Source organism: Tiliqua scincoides, chromosome 7 (assembly GCF_035046505.1).
Source record: "Tiliqua scincoides isolate rTilSci1 chromosome 7, rTilSci1.hap2, whole genome shotgun sequence".
Taxonomy (NCBI): domain Eukaryota; kingdom Metazoa; phylum Chordata; class Lepidosauria; order Squamata; family Scincidae; genus Tiliqua; species Tiliqua scincoides.
The window spans coordinates 18683237-18700989 of NC_089827.1; the positions used below are offsets into that span (position 1 = coordinate 18683237).

Consider the following 17753-nt stretch of genomic DNA (forward strand, 5'->3'; position numbering starts at 1 on the left):
GATAATGAACATGCACACTTGCGTACCTGCCTCAGGTACTGTAAGCTCTCTCCAGCTGAATACATTAAAAGCCACACTGTCACTGAATTGGACTGGGACCGGGATATCCGAAGGACCACTGCCATTCTTTGGGATGCGACTGTAACTCGGTGGTAGAGGCAGATTTGCATGCATTCAGGTTCTCAGTCCCTGCCTAAAACACTGGGGAGTTGGGACACAAGCCTAACCAGGTCTACTCAGAAGTAAGTCCTATTTTGTTCAATGGGGCTTACTCTCAAGAAATGTGGTTAGGATTGCAGCCTTAGGGTGCAATCCTAACCTCTTTTGTCAGTACTTTCCAGCACTGGCATAGCGATGCCAAGAGGACATGTGCTGCATCCTGCAGTTGGGTGACACTCACGGAGGCCTCCTCAAAGTAAGGGAATGTTTGTTCCCTTACCTCAGAGCTGCATTGCCCTGATGTCAGTGCTGGAAAGCACTGACATCAGGGGTAAGGATTGCGCCCATAGTCAGTGAAGACAATATTGAACTAGATGTACCAAACCTCTGAAGCCAGGACCAACTTTACCCCATTTCTGCCTGGCCCACAGGTGTATGCATTTGGTCCCTGTTGCGTATATGCAATGTTGGGTAGAAATGGCTTAAACCAGGGGTCTCCAAACCCCGACCCAGGGGCCATATGTGGCCCGCAGCGAGCCTCTATCCGGCCCAGAGCCAGCCTCTTGTCCCCTGGAAGAGGACTGAACACTCGACTGAACATGACCAGAGCTGTGCTCTGATTGCATCTGGAGGGTGTTCTGAGGGCTGGGGAGACTGAGTGAATGAGCCCACTCATTCATTTATTCATTCATCCAAGTTCCATCTCTTATTTATTTAAATTTTATATTTAAATTTTTTTCCAGCCCTCAGCACTGTGCCAGAAATTTCATGCGGCCCTCTGGCCAAAACGTTTGGAGACCCCTGGCTTAAACCAGTTGCTCCCAGTTGGGCCCCATGCCTAAGGGGGCCCCATGCTAGGGTAATCTAGTCCTGTATGCAATTTTATTTTAAAATGTGCTTTGATCCTTATTTTCCATTAACTCACATGCACCTTTTAAGTGCACATATTTATTGCACATATTTATTGCACCACAAAGGCAATAGATTGGACTGAATGTTCACTTAATGACCTAATTGTATAACAACAGGGATAGGAGAATATATCCTCATCGTTAAGTGGTCCACACCTGTATATTAAACCAAATAAACTGCATCATATTGATGCTTATGTGTAACTTCTAGAACCTAAAAGTAACCTATCTTTTCTTAATTGCAGAGATCAATAAAGTCAGCATCCAGCATGGAGTTTTAGCATTTAATAACTGTTACCCTGCACATGCCCAATCTCATCTGATCTTGGAAGCTAAGCAGGGTCAGGCCTGGTTAGTACTTGGATGGGAGACCACCTGGGAATACCGGCTGCTGTAGGCTTAGACCGTAGTCTTTCGAGACTGAAGGTTGCCAACCAAATGGGCATGAGATCATTATTGCAAGTAGACTTCCCTGTCCTGAAGTAATGTGTTTTGCTTTTTTTAATCTTATGCATTCACCAGCCAAAACCCGAAGAGCACACCCATCCTGCAAGCACTGAATGCATTAGCTGTGCATTCGGACCCTCCCGTTTGTCCTCTGTCTTGCTCTAGATTTGTCTCATTTTTGGAGATCTTAGTCAGGTGATCAGAGAGATGCAAATGGAACCAATGATTGCTAATGGATGACTTTTGAGAGGAAGGCTGGTGTTTGAAATCATGCCGGTGTTTTGTTGGAAGAATTTAAAACTGTACTTCCCATGTGCAGCAATCCAATGCTCATTCTCCGCTTCTTGTCCCTTGAGAACATTAAATGTGATTGAAGCATTTCTGTTTAGTCACAGCTTACACACTTCATAGGAACAAGTTATTGGGCTAGAGGGAAGACTTTTACTGAGAGAAAATCCCTTGGTGTCTGTGTGATTCAGGGGAAGAAATGCATACAGCTCCTTCATGCATCCCATAATGTCCATGCAGAAATTATAGGTTCTGAGCCTAGCATGACTAGCATTGGAAAAAAAAAATTGCAGAAAATATAGCTGTGCAAGAGATCACTGACTAGAGCATAGTTCTCAATATATTGGTGCAGTGGTTCTTGCTTTTTTTAGCATCAGAACTCACCTTTTAGAATGAGAATCTGTCAGGACCCACCGGAAGTGATGTCATGACCGGAAGTGACGTTATAAAGCAGGAAATTTTGGGGATTGGTGTTGCTTATATCCTACACTCTTCCTGGTCTCAACATGCCCTTTTGGTCCCACAAGGACTTGCACCAAAGAGCTGGCACAGATCCAAGGAGGCCTATTAGGTAGGTAAGTAAAAAAAATTCTTTCCATTGTGTTGTGGTCCCTGGACAGCCCACATCAGGCAACAGAGCCTGCGCTAACACCACTACCCTCTACAGGCTGGCCAAGGATGCATTGGGCCATGTGTTTGCTGAAAACTATAACACGTTAATGTTGCAGGGATCAGATCTCTTTACAGTGAAAACCAAAATCATTTTTAAAAGTAAACAAGCTGATGAGATATAAAAACAGTTGGGGGCTACAGATGAATGATTCTTAACTCGTTCTGCTGACAGCAGTTTTTAAAAAGAAGTAGACTTGAGGAAAGGTAAAATCTCTTGCACTCTGAAGTGTTTTAAAACAGTATGCCTGTCTTGTTCTTCTGTGAAAGGAATGCAAAGGTCAGCTTGTCAGAGAGGCCAAAGGTCTATGGAACAATATTTACACAATCCATTTTCAGCCAGGCTCACTTCAAGGCAAAATTAGGCTGAAGAGAGATGTATTATAGCTCTTGGAAGGCGTACATTTCCATTATAGTGGTGTGTAGATTGGAACTGCATTTCAAGTGCTCAGGGGACAGGCGGTGGGGGGGGGAGAGACAGAAAGCATTGCTGCACAAAAGAGATCATTTGAGTACAATTTTAATTACTTCAGCAAGTGAAAATACCAGCTCCTTCCTATCCCAAGACTGTCAACAATCAGGACTGTTTTCTCGCCCACCATCCTGCAGATTAGGTGCTGCAGATTAGTGACATGGACAGGCCCCAGTTATAGCTCTAGAGAATCAGCTGCTCTCTTTTCTGTTTCTCCAGGATTCAGAACATTCCTCTTTGGATGCTTCATAACCTGCCTGATGATGGGAAGCAGAAAGCGCTTGTATCTTTGCGAAAGGATCATTCACTTTTATGAGGGCTACACTTGCAACATTTCTCAGGGCTGCTCCCCCCTTTGTGTAACAAGCGCAATTGTTGCATGTCCGCCAGCATTGGGCTGGTGTTTCTCAAAGCAAATGTTTAAAGTTGGGACGACATGCATGCTCCTTTGTGATCCAGTCACAGTTCCCAGGATCAAGCTATACATCATGTTAAATGTGTGATTTGCTTCTGATCAGAATAAAAGGATAACAGCATGGGGGGAGGATACTTTTAAGCCTTTCCCCACAGCATATTCCTGAGCTAGTGCCTTCCTGGGAAGCTTCCCTTCCTGGGGAACTAGAAGCTCTGGGTGTACTTGGGTGTGTAGGGAGCTGCTGTGGATTAGGAATGCAGCAGGGGAAAGGGTTAAAGCCCTCCTCACCGCTCCTCCAGCCTTGGTCCCAGTTCTGATCAGTCCCTTTTACCACTGCTATTGAAGTGTAGGAAAACCATGCAGGGCCAAACAAAGTGGCTAATATAACATGTAGTTTGGTCCCCAGATATATGTATACAAGTGTTTTAAAAGAATCTGTCGGGTGGATCCTGAAAGATTCTCATTCTAAAAAGTGGGTCCTGGTGCTAAAAGTTTGAGAACCATTGCTGTAGGGAATGCCGGTGTAGATGCAGTGACTGTAATTGCTATGTGGAGTGTGGAGGCACCCTAGGTTCACTGAAAGCTGGCATTGGGCCCTCCGTTTGTCTGTCTGTCTGCCAGTCCATCCATCCATCCATCCATCCATCCTCTCTCCTTTCCTGCTCCACAAACTCTCCCTCCTCCAGGTGCTGCTTTTACCCCTGAGGCCCTGCTGTCTTCAGGTGGCTGCACTGCATTCTGAGGCCCTGATGTTAACCCCATGCTTCCCAGACCTGTCGGAGCAAGGGGCCACTGTTGACACCACACTGTCTCCTCAAGGGATCTTGCACATCCCCAGTACACACTAGCAGAGCACCAGAGGATTCCGTTTGCCTTGAAACGACACTGCACTGGAGTCTCCAGGGTTGAAGCAAGAGCATCAATTCCAGCTGCAGATATCACAGAGACTTCTGCATGCAAAGTGCATGATCTGCCACTAAAATATAAACATTTTAAGCAATGTTCTGTAACTGGATTAAAGAGTGTTCCCAAGGCTATGGTGATGGTCGGATGGACTGCATGGATATGAAGACTGATTTTGTCAGGCTGCAATTCTATTCACACTTACCTGGGAGTCATTCCCAATAAATTCATTGGGGCTTACTTCAGAATAGACGTGCATAGGATTGTGCAGTGTATATACGATCCGTTAAGATTTTTACCCTTGAAGACACATTCCTGGGAGGATCAAGAAAATCAGGTTAGCTGTACCACATAGTACACTCAAGAGACAATTTTTATTCCTCTCCATGTAGGACCACAGGCAGTACAGTGGGCCCTTCGTATCTGGAGGGGATCCATTCCAGGACTTTCCATGAAAGGTGGGGGGGGGGGGTTGTGCAGTGATGCAATTACTTAGCTGGGGGCCACACCTGGCCCTCTGGATATCATGCCTGGCCTCCTAGCCTCCTCAGAAGATTCCCAGAGGCAACTGGAAGGCGCATCTGGTTCACTGGCACAAATAGGACGTGCCTTCCAGTCACAACTGGGAAGCCTCCTGAGACCCTCCAGACGCAGGTGTGGCATCTGTGGATATTCAAATCTGCGGATGCTGAGCCTGCAAATTGCAAGGGCCACTCCATGGGCTACTGTTTTGAAATGCAATGTGAGCCCACAGTGTGATTCAAGACTTTTCTATGAGGTCTGGAGGATGTGTAGCGATGCATTGAATGCAACCAAGGGTGGCAACCATTAAGCACATTTATAACTTTATTTGGCAGGCCAGGCTGAAACAAACTTTTGCAGCACGTGCAGAAAAGCGTCAAGCTTCACCCTGATGAATCATACCTGGAGAAAGTACTTTAAAGCTGTCAGCGGCTGCTTGTAAAGTGGAGGCTTTGAAACGGGAAAAACATGTTGTTTTTTTTCCTCTGTCAGAATGCACTAGGCTTCGTTTGAAAGCCTTGCCTGGCTTACCCATCTGGCTGACGTGAGAAATGAGATATTGATTTCTTGGAGACCACGCAATCAGAAGTGTAGCAACATCTATACGGGCACTGAAACAGCACAAGCAGCTCCACCTGCCTTGTGATCCTGTGAATTTGTTTAATCACATACATAGCTGTCAAGTGGAAATGCATCTTAATTCACATGATGTAGGTGAAGACTCCACCTTGATCACTTGAACAAGCTCTCCTGTTATATGTGGAAATATGGGCAGGTCATATTCTCTCACTCTTGCATCATTTGCGTGCCTAACAATGGTGTCACTAGGGGTCTGTGGGTTGCACCCGGTGATGTGTGTGTGTGTGTGACACCACTACTGGCCAAAATTGTTAAAAATGCAAATTTTAGGAATAATACCATCACGATCTGTATCATTTGATGTGTATTTTCATGCAGAATGCAATGGAACAAACAGTGTTGAAATATCTCTATTCTAGCAAAAGTTATAGCCAAAAAAACCAGTAGGAGGTGGGGCGATGGAACATAATCACACCCACTGCCCAAGGTGGGAGGTCACTGCACACCTCACCCAGTGCATGAGAGGAGGTCCATCATGGGGGTGACACGCTGGCCTCCTGCACCAGGTGACGTAAACTCTAGTGACCTTTGTGACCTGTGTGACCTGTGTGACCTTTGAAATTTCCATTCTGGATAGTAGAATATCCAGAATATCAGTTATTATCCACTGGCACAGAATCTCACACCTTTACTTCTATATGCTGACAATCCCATTAGTTTGGATTGTAACCACAAGATCAAATTGAAATGGATAGATGAATGTTGGGGAAAGGGGAATTCCTTGTCATGAACTAGACTGCAATCCTATGTATAGTTAGTTACCTGGGAGTAAGTCCCCTTGAGCAGAGTGGGATCACATTGCACATCTACTTGTATGATGAGGGTAACATGGGAGAAGCAAACGCATGGGAATGGTTGCAGCAAGCACTCTGGGTAGGAACTGCATCTCTGTGTATTCTACCCAAAGATATGCTACTGTGTTATCCAAGAGTACTCATTCCCCTGTTCATAAACCAGATTCAGATGTAATTCACAGATCCTAATGCTTCTCACATTCAAGTATAGATCTGGGTCAAGTGCTAGTCCTAGCAACAACATTTTTCATGAAATGAGAAAGCACACAGACTCTTCCACGAACGGCCAGTTGACTGGCTGAAGCTTAGATTTTCTTTCAATCCTAATGGGCTTCCCTCACCAGCGGAAGTGTGTTACAGCCAGGCTGGATACTGCAAAGCAGCTGTAAAGTGCGCTCCAGAAGCACGTACTTCTGGAGCACCAGCAGGAAGGCTGGAGCCTTACCCATGGGCTGGTGGATCAATGGAGACCTGCCAGAGCATGTAAGCCCATGCAGGTGGCAGAATGGAGCAGGGGTGGTGGTAGGAGCAGGAAGGAGGGCGGATCAGGCCTGGGATGGGGGGGGCAGGATCAACGGCAGCCACCATCCCACTCTTAGCAACTGTTGAAGAAACCCAGATGATGGTTCTTGGACCATGTAACTCATCAGACATTGAGTGGCTTTGGGGATTTTCAGGCTGCGTGATTGTAACCAAACCTACAGGAGTCAAATTGTGCAGCAATTTAATCCATCTCTATAGCTATTCTTTCTGTTCATGTATTTATTACAGGATTCTCATTTGAAGTGTTGCTGTTGTACTGTCGGAAAATATGACTGTTTCCCAGCGGTTAATTTCACGCTGGCAAATTTCTGTGGCTCTCAATGAAAGACCGTGTGGTCTCACAATTTAGGAGCCACATGCCAGGTTACGATGGCACCAAATTCATATCCTGCAAGGGCTGTATTTTATGACAAAATCGTCCATTGTTTGGGGTGTTTCTTTGTTGTCATGGTGCACTTTCAAGGGAGTTCATATCTTTGGAGATGAAATGGGCAACTGAATAATCACATTTCTCTCACTTTCTATAATCTGATTTATATGAGATCACTTTTCAGCACGAAGCACATCGTTATTTTTTGTACTTTGTCTTCTAAAACGCAGGACAATATCAAAAAGATTTCATTGTTGGTGCTTTGGCAGTTGATTGCTGAATGTGTTGTATAACTGCTGAGCAAAATCATAACTGCACAAGCAACAGTTTCCTGAGTGGTCCTGACAGCTCAAGGCTTCATGGTCCTGGGTAGGACATGAGCTGTGCCTACAAAGGACCTGGGTTCAATTTCTGGCATCCTCACTTGGAAGGATTTTGGGTATCAGGTTTGACAAAGACTTCTAAGAGACATTGGATAGCTTATGGATGGACAAATCTTTCTACCTTTCCCGTCCAGCTGAACTTTGTGGAGTTTCTATTCTACTCTCATCCACCCAAAATCTCCCGTTTCTTTTCTTTTCTGATCACTAGAAAAAAATCCATATTTAAATCTGCATTCAATACTAACTTTTTCCCTCCAAACATTTTCCATGTATTTCAAACCCAAATGGCTGGTTTGATAATATGTTGCAAAGTGTGCATTTAAATAGGTACTTTCCTGCAAATGTACAAGATGCATAGCATCCTTAGACATGTCCATATCTTATAACATCCTGTCTTTTAGGGCAGTGGTTCTCAAACCTTTCAAGACACCCTAGAGGCTGCTGTCTCATTTATAAATGGCAAGGGGTGTAGCTATAATGGTGATTGGGTAGCAGTGCTTCCTCCCCCAAACAGCACCTTTGATGCACATAGCCTAACCTGCCCTGTTAGTTTCACGAACCACCAAAAACTAGGTCATGATCCACTGGTGGGTCTGGGACCCACAGTTTGAGAAATTTTAGGGAATGAGAAGAGTCTGGAACCAGTCTGGAACACATCTCAACAAAAGACAAACTGGATAACATCCCTAGACAGCTACTGCTGGCTGGTATAGAGAACCCTGCTGGGCTATATGGACCACTGATCTTATTCTGTATAAGGCAGTTTCTTTGTTCCAAATGACCGTCCAAACCTTGCTTGGTCAGCAGATTTGAACCTGTAAACAAGGCCACATCCTGGGAGCCTCCTGACTTCCCGTTAACTGAAGTCATTAGCGAACACAAAAGAAGTACTTTCTAGTGTGGCTTCATTCACCAACTCCATTGTCAATTTAGTTGAGTAGTATTTAGCTGACATAAGTCTGAAGAAAGGCAGAGGGCACGTCAGGCCAGGAAAACAGGAATAGGATCTGGTGTGTGCTATTGCCACTAGGACCGAGCTCCTCCTGTCCTTGAACCACTCTTGCTCCTTTCCCCATTCCTCCCCTGTTCCTCAACCTCTTCTCCACCACATTACAAGCATCAGTATGGCATATGGGAACACCTGGCATGCAAGAAGACCTCCAGCTGTTTGTGCCAGTGACCCTGATGAACACAACAGTGCCAGAGCTTTTGTGATGCTACTTATGGTGGTGGATCACAAGATCCACCACTGTAGGATCTCAATAAGACTGGACAATTTGATTTTGTTTTTGCACATAAAAGTGTTTCTAAGCCTATGTGTGATTGAACTTAGTGGGGGTTTTCTCTTTACAGCGCTTCTCCTGAAAATGTTATATAATGAATGAGATCAGGAGCTTTTTAAATCTCTCTAATAAGAAAATAGTCAGGAACAATGGTTTGGTTGGAAAAAATGTAACAATAATACCAGTAGGACACTGTGATAATTGCCATTGGTGAGAAATGAATAGGGTGGTTGGGGAATTAAAATGCTATTTTCAGGTATAGCTCTTTCTCATCAGACTCTAAATATGAATGCTCCAATTCCCAGGATAATGTCACCTCCCAAAAGTGCACCTGTCATGATGGAAACAGACAGATTAACCCTCAAATGAAACTAAGGGCACAATCCTGGAAGTGGAGTTGGGGTGAGGAGGGTTGCAAATGTGCCGTAAGGGATTTTTGCGCCTCAGGAGGAAGCCGCGTCAGCACACGGTGATGAATCTGTGTCTCCATGGCAGCTGAATCCAGCCTCCATGGCGGCTTCCTCACTAAGGCTTGTGTTGGCCTGGCTGGGGGAGGCATTCCTGGGCGAGTGGGCAGCCCTGGGGGTGGGCAGGCGGGAAGCGGGAGGCGGGGTTGGGATCTGGCAGTTATGCTGGATTCCAACCTCCATTCCCGGGGAGAACAAAGCGGCATCAAGCCACTCTGCTCTCCTTGAACTTGTGCCACTTCAAGAGGTAGTGCAATTCTGAGGAGACCCAATTTTTGGTGGTTTGTGAAACTGACAGGGCAGATTAGGTTATATGCATCAAGGGTTAAAAAAGTTGCTACTTGGTGGCGGAGCACTGCTGCCCAATCACCATTATAGCTACACCCCATGGCATTTATAAACCAGGCAGCAGCCACTATGGCCCCCAAAAAGTTTCAGAACCCCATAGAGTAGTTCAGTGTTTCTCAACCAGTGAAGAATGTGTATCTGTATCACTAGTGGTACTTGAGCTGGTGTCCAGTGGTACTTGAAGTAGAGTCTAGTACTATGTGTGGGACCCCCAGACCCCTACCATCTGGTAGCAAGACCAATGCCACACAACAAGCTGTGGTAGAAGGCTCAGTTTAGTGGGCAGATCTTCAATGTGTGCTTTTCGGGTGCTCGAAAAAGCCCTCCCATCTGCCCTTAACATCTTACCAGTAGTGTCTGTCCTCCCAATCCGGAAGTAACTGGTAAAGACATGATCACCAGTTAATTCTGGTGGTACTTCCACTAGTTGGTCCATGTGAAGTGGGGGACAAACACTGAAGTAGTTGGTACATTAATTCCTTCCAATGCTATACTTTAAATAGGTTACCACAGAAAGTTATAATATGGCATGGTCTGAAGGCACATGATAACATCAACCTTACTCCAGGTAGGCAGGTCTTCATCTGGTCAGTGCCCATCTAGGAATCTGCCTGGGAACACTATATACAGCAGCCTGAGTTAAAGAAGGCCAATTCTATGCTTGGGATCATTAGAAAAGATATTGAGAACAAAACGGCTAATATTATAATGCCGTTGTACAAATTGATGGTAAGGCCACACTTGGAGTATTGTGTCCAGTTCTGGTCGCCGCATCTCAAAAATGACATAGTGGAAATGGAAAAGGTACAAAAGAAGGCAACTAAGATGATTACTGGAAAGGAAAAATCCATTATGGGTTACAAGCCATGATGTGTATGTGCAACCTCCTGATTTTAGAAATGGGCTATGTCAGAATGCCAGATGCAAGGGAGGGCACCAGGATGCAGGTCTCTTGTTATCAGGTGTGCTCCCTGGGGCCTTTGGTGGGGCTGCTGTGAGATACAGGAAGCTGGACTAGATGGGCCATGGCCTGATCCAGTGGGGCTGTTCTTATGTATAAAAGTCATAAATTAATAACAAGGATCTATAAGTTGGTTCACTACACACATATTCATCACCTGATGACTGAAACTTCAAGGGTGACTTGCATGTGTGAATAGACAATCCTAGGTTTAATGCCACTGACAGAATTTTCATTTCACTTAAAACATCTTTCAGTAATGTCAGTTCAGGCATCTAACTGCTAGTCCTCTAGTACAATCAAGGGATACAAATGCATGTGTTAATGATAATCGTAGGCTATGATTCTTTTCCATTTGATTTTGTGTGTGTTTTACAGCACAATCCATTGTGTTCACTTGAGCTTTCTCCCAGGAAAGTGTGTATAGCAGTGTTTTCAAACTGTGGGTCAGGACCCACTAGGTGGGTCATGAGCCAATTTCAGGTGTGCCCCCATTCATTTCAATATTTTATTTTTAATATATTAGACTTGATGCTCCCCTGGTATGTGACTGCATTTGGGAAGTGTTACAGACCTATACTTTTAACAAGATACTATGTACATTCTTTTAACAATGATAGTAAATGGGACTTACTCCTGGGTAAGTGTGGGTAGGATTGCAACCTAGAATTGTTAAAAATTTTCCTGCTTGATGATGTCACTTCTGGTCATGACATCACTTCCACTGGGTCCTGACAGATTCTCATTTTAAAAAGTGGGGTGCTAAATGTGTGAGAACTGCTGGTGTATAGGATTGCAGCCTTAGGACCCAATCCTATCTAATTTTCCAGTGCCACCATGCCAATGAGGCATGCTTTGCATCCTGTGCATTGTGTGGTGGGGAGTTAGTCAGAGGCCTCCTCATGGTAAGGAAATATTTGTTCCCTTACCTTGGGGCTGCATTGCGGCTGCACAGTGCTGGGAAGCTGGATGGGATTGGGCCCTTAGTGTTACTGATGTAATTGGTTTATTTTAATCTTGGCTTCAGATTTATTTTATCTTATTTTGAATGACTCAGAAAATCTTTGTAAGTGAAAGAACTCATAGAATTTTTATGACATTCATCACTGCATGCTGTCCCTCTGAAGCATGAAAAGACATTAAAAAAAATTGCAGTTTCAAGTAGAATGTAAATGGTAAAAAATGTTAGTTTTTTTTAAAAGCACATGTTAATTTAAATGGCTACTTTCAATGGACAGTGGGTCCATGTGATAGATTTTTCTAATATTTGATAATTAGTATAGTTTCCTATTCTAATAATTAACAGTAACTTAACATGGGGTTCTGGATTGCTGGCATTGATCTGCTTAGAAAACAATTATTGTGCATTTTCGACAAAAGCTTTTTAAAGTGACTTTTACTTTATTAGATTTACACATCTCAGTTTGAAGCAGAATCGGAGCATTTTGACATGCATGACTGGAGCCAAGATCTGTTTTGGTGATGCCGTTCTTTGCATGGCTTATTAATGCTAGGCTGGGTGCAGCAGCAGCAGAATGCTAGCCAATCTCAGAGGACAGGATTAGGGTATCCTTGAGGCAGCAGGGACAACCACATTCACATGGGTAACCATCCCTTTTCAAACATGATTTTTGCATGTTGGGAGGGGAGGGAAATCAAAACAGGAAGTATTTCATGTGCCAAAATTGAAGTAACTTGTGAACCAGGTTTTAAAAGGACTTTGGGAAGCAGTTTCCATGTCTCAGTTCAGTCACTTGTCAAGCTGGTGAACTCTCTTTACATTATGGAGTGGGTATAAGCCCTCACTTCGGCCACATACATAACCCTATGAGAGATATAAATGTTCCACATGGACCCCCAATAGTGCTTATATCCAATGAATGCCATTTCCAGCACTCCCGCAATGCATTCTACACTCCATATATCTAAGCTTCTTTTCCCTTCATATCAGAAAGCAATTTTTTGTTTTGTTTTTGAATTAGAATATCTAGTATGGTTCTCTAAACTATCTTAATATATTGATTATCATTGTAATCCAGCACAGGAAATTTGGAGATTTGTGTACAGAAGTAGACTTCCATGGGATTCCAATGAGGACACACACCCATCAAAATCTGCATCCACATCTCTACTGCTCTGCTTTTTTTAACTGGTTCCCCCATCTAGCAGCTCTAATGGTTGAACACAGTCATAATGCATAGATGTATGAAAGGCTGCTAGCGCGCCTGTATGGTGCGCTAGCAAAGATTGCCATGCCTCCCCCCCATCAGCCGGCAGCAGGGCTTGCTGCCAGCTGATTGGCTGGCTGGCCTGAGGGGGCGGGACAACTGGCTAGATCTAGTGCACAAGCGCTAGATCTAGCTCAGTCCGTTCCTGGAAGCGACCCCCACCCACCCGCCCTGTAGCTAGTCTGGGATTAGCTGGTCACTCTCCGGAGGACCGGGTAGGAATTTTTTGAGCATCATCTGATTGGCACCATGATGGTGTTTGTTTTCGCCTACCTCAGACTGGCTATGGAGCACGTTTGGGTCCGCAGTATATCTCTTTGAAGCCCTGGTCACTGGCGGTAGAAGTGCGGGGGGGGGGGTAGGCAGAAGACCTTCTCGGTGTCCAATCTAAGTCAGCAAGGACAGGGGTGAACCAGAACCACTCTCAAGATGCTTGACCGGCTCGGGGAGGCAGGCTGGCTAGCCCCTGGTCTGAACTTGGGGGCCTTGCAGGGATGACCTGAAGGCATAGCAGTTTGGCTGACTTACCCTCTTTGGGCGATGGTGAAAGACGGGCTTAATAACAATGGAGCTACGCCTGGAGTCGGGTGGATGGCCTATGAGATTGAGGGATGTAGATGGCTAGTGCCGTTTCCCCCACTTAGAAACCCGCACTTGGGATGGGTATTGTTTACCCTGTTTTGCCTTGTTGCAATTCAATAAAGTGGCCCATTTTAATCCCATACCTGTTGTCGGCTGTATTTATTTGGGGGATGCATGGTAAAAGGCCCATCTCGTCCAGCATCCTGTTACTCAATTATTTTCAACCTTTTTCATCTCACAGCTCAAGGTGCTACAATTGCCAAGGCACACCACCAGTTTTTTGACCACTGACAAGGCACAACATGCTGATGGTAGGAGGCTCAAATCCCCCACTTGCCCTACTAATAAATGACCCTCCCCAAACTCTGTGGCACACCTGAGGCACACCAGTGTGCCATGGCAAAGTAGTTTGCTGCTATTATGTAAGTAATAAGTAATAAATAATATTATTACTCAGCTGCCCTTGGGAAGCTCATGAGCAGGAGAGAATGGCAGACTTCTCTCCCACCAAGCTTATTCAGAGAGCCACATAGCTACTGAACCTGGACGTAACTGAACTGAATAAAGGTGGGATTGGCTATAAATTGCATCATAAACTTATAAATATACAGGCATCCTCTGGTATCTGTGGATCCAGTATCCACTGTCCCCTACAGCCCATTACCTTCATGTATGTTGTTTATAGTAGCATGAAGGAATTGTGTACTTGCTTTAACCAAATGCTATAAGCAACAAAATTATAGCAAGACAAGCAGGCAGGAAGCCTGCAGCTAGAGGGGATGACTCAGCGAATGTTAACAGGAAGCACATTTCACCAGAGACCATAGGATTAGGCCATTAAGACATTTAAACAACTGGATAACAGAATGGAGCCCCCATAATACTAATGTAAAAAGCTACTGTCATCCCCTTACAGCATGCCCTTGGAGCCTTTAGTTCTACCCAACAGCTGAGGAACTTCTGCTGCCTTCACTGACTGCATATCAACCTCCAGTATTCCTTTTAACCTACCTAATCTCATATGTTGTAGATAGCAGCTGCCAGCCATCAAAGGTCATCAATGATAATTTAAGTCAGCTTCTTAGAGGCAGCAGTGTCCATTGAAGAAGCATATTCAGCTATCAAATTCTACAAAAGTTTAGACTAGAGAACCAGTTATCACCTTACTTAATATGGCAATAGCAGCATGGAATGATTTATGCTTGTGATCTTTTTTTATTCCAGCTTTAGTACCTGTGCACAGACTCAAGCATGCAATGTTTCTTTTGCATTTTGCAATTTCATTAGTATAAATGTATTGTGTAGCATAATCAATGTGGGATTCACTCATGTAATCTTTCTGCATCTCAAATATGGTTTGGTATAAACATCACTACAAAGAACCTCATGAGGCCAGCATTTAAACCACTCCACATGATCAAGAGATGTCTTTTCCTTGCCTCTTCCATGGTTTATTTATGGTTACTAAAATTTACAGTAAATTTGCTTTTTGCCAATTTTTTTCACAGGCAACAAACACCACAGATTGCTTTCTGTCCATGTGCCTATCTGCAAGTCTTTATACTCAAGAGCAGTTATCCTGCAGACTGCAGAAGGTGGCAATTCTTTTGCGTTATTCATTGAATAGTGCTAAAAAGAGAACCTCAGTATGACAAAGCAGCTGGAGAATACACAAGACCATCTTCACTCTAACCATTTTTGAATGATCTAGTAAAGTAAATTTCACAGTGATGCTTCAAAGAAAATAAATATTTCATTCGGCAAATAACAGAGGTCTTAAGGTCTTTCAGAAATCAAGGTCAGCTGAAAGTTGAGAAATAATTGTGTGGTCAGATGTGCCAGGAAGGCAAGTGTGGGCAGGTGTGTCTGAAACATGTTGACCATTTTTAAGAGCTTCCAAATAATTAGGAGTCTTGAGCATTGGTAGACTGAAAAAAAAAACACATTTCTTCTGTTCATTCTCATTTGTAGTGAAGCCCTACATTGTGGGACTTAGGGCTTTCAGCCCAAGGTTTTTGAAAATTGTAGGTGTTTGACTCAAATTTAGCTCTCCTTCTTTTAATATAACCCAAACCCTTTTAAAGGACCTGTTTAGGAGACCAGAGTCATATTTAAGAGTTATATTTAGTTACTGTTCCTGATCTTTCCTAGGATTCGTTCCAATGGGATCTATATCTTTCAGCTATTTTTCCCACTCAGAACTAGAATGCCAGCTCTTCTTAACAGCGCTAACTAAACACTTCCTGTAACAAAGTTACAACATAATCCCTAAACAATATTGCCTTCTATGAAATTAGGCCCTTGCATACCCACACCCAACTTCCACTGAAGACAACTGACATTGTATCTGACTGTCTCAGGGCAGAAACATGATCCCCTGACAGTTATTAGCAGACAGGAAAATGCATATAAACAGCCTCTTTTTCAAGGAGCTGCATTACTTCTTGAAAAACACTGATTGCTGCTTGACAGAATCTGTGGATGAAACAGCAAATCCCCTGAGTATCTATTATTTATAGACAAGTTCTTGAACAGCTAAAAATATATATCAGAAAATCTTCATAGCTTTCATGGTTCACAGCAGAATGTTACATTACATCTTCTCCTGAATATTTTATATCTTTATTTCTCTTTGTCATAATTACCAGATAACCTGACTTCTACATTCGAACACTACATACCGGTCAGCAATTATTTACCCTTAAGCAATTACTAGAAACAGTAGTTTCATGGGAACATTTTCTATAGATGAAAGTCTATTAAAAATGGTCTCATGGCAAGGCTTTGACTTTGTAAAAAGCAGCTGTATATACAAATCCACAGGATAACAGTGAAATGAAAAGGGGGAAAAAATCAGAATACATGACTATGAATGCTAAGATGGTTCACTGAGCAGCACAACTGGACATCTGGCTTGTTTTTCTGCCTTGACAGCAGCTCCCCTGCATTGGAGGCTGCTATGCAAACTTTCCCAGGACAAGGACAGCTTTTGAATAATAATAACAGGTATTTATATACCGCCTTTCTTGGTCTTTATTCAAGACTTTATTCAAGGCGGTTTACATAGGCAGGCTTTATTAAATCCCTTATTAAATAGAGATTTTTACAATTTCAAAGAAGGTTCTTTCTTTCAAGAACGACTACATTCAAGGTGTTTCATTCTGATCTGGCTTCACATTCTGGCCTCCATCCTCCCCCGCTCAGAGCAGATGGAATTGCTCGGCTTCAGCTTGTCAGCTGCTCCAAGGTCGCATGGTGCCGGTGGCCTCGAACTGGCGACCTTGTGGATGTTATCTTCAGGCAGACGGAGGCTCTACCCTCTAGACCAGACCTCCTGCCCAAGTGGCTTTGAAGTGGCTTTGAGAGCTTGGAAGCCCTGCAGTAAAGCTGGGATTCTCCTAGAGGGCAAATTCCAATGAATCCAGTGAGACTTATTTCTGAATTAACATGGTTAGGATTGCACTGCCAGGTACCTCCATGATTATCATTTTGCCAGCACAACTAACTAGCACCAGCTCTGTTGCATAAGCCCCAGTGAAATCCTCAGTGGTAAGTACAACTGCAGTACTTGGTGGTTTGTATCTTATGCCTTATTAAGTATGACCAATGACTGTCTGCAGAAGAAAATAAACCATGAATCGGTGAATCCTGTAACCCACAACAGTGACAGATGCTAAAAAACATAAGGTAAGAGAAATATTTATTTAAATTTTGCACAAGAACGAGCTTATACCGAACAAATTCAAGAAATAAGTGCAGTCAAATGAGGAAATATAGATGACTTTTCCCATCAGAAAACATTAAGTAGTCATGCCTGTGCATTATTATTATTATTATTTTTACAATAACTTGAATCAGTTTTTTTAGAGCTGTACATTTCTGCAACATTGTGCATTTTCCAAGAGATCTTCCTTTTATTCAGGTTTCTGGCAAATTCTGCAGTGAGCAATCAAACTGGTGTAGATTCAAATATTGTTAGGTTAAAAAAAAAATCTGTGGTCATGGATGGTATATTCAAATTGAATGGTGTATTCAAAACTGCAGAAAGCTTCTAACTGCCTGAGGATTTTGACACCTTTATGCACAACATGTCCAATATCTTACATAATGATGTCAAACACAAAACAAACCTGAAGTGGAACCTCACACCCAAACACAGGTTTTATACATCTGAACTTGTTCCTAGTCTTACATATTTCACTTGGACTGTGGAAACTGACAGCTCATTCAATCCATAGCATTTCTGCACTTTAATGAGACAAAACTGATTTTGCTTCAGTTCTGGCTTTATACAATTTTTGGTCTATGAGTCTTTTTGTAAAGGAAAGGTCTTCAACCAAAAGCTGTCTGGAACACATGATCATTAACT

General features: G+C 43.4%; 1 pseudogene; it reads left to right on the forward strand.

Moving 5' to 3' along the window:
- Positions 1-1353: 1353 nt before the first annotated feature.
- LOC136658144 (5S ribosomal RNA) lies at positions 1354-1470 on the forward strand (annotated as a pseudogene).
- Positions 1471-17753: the final 16283 nt, after the last annotated feature.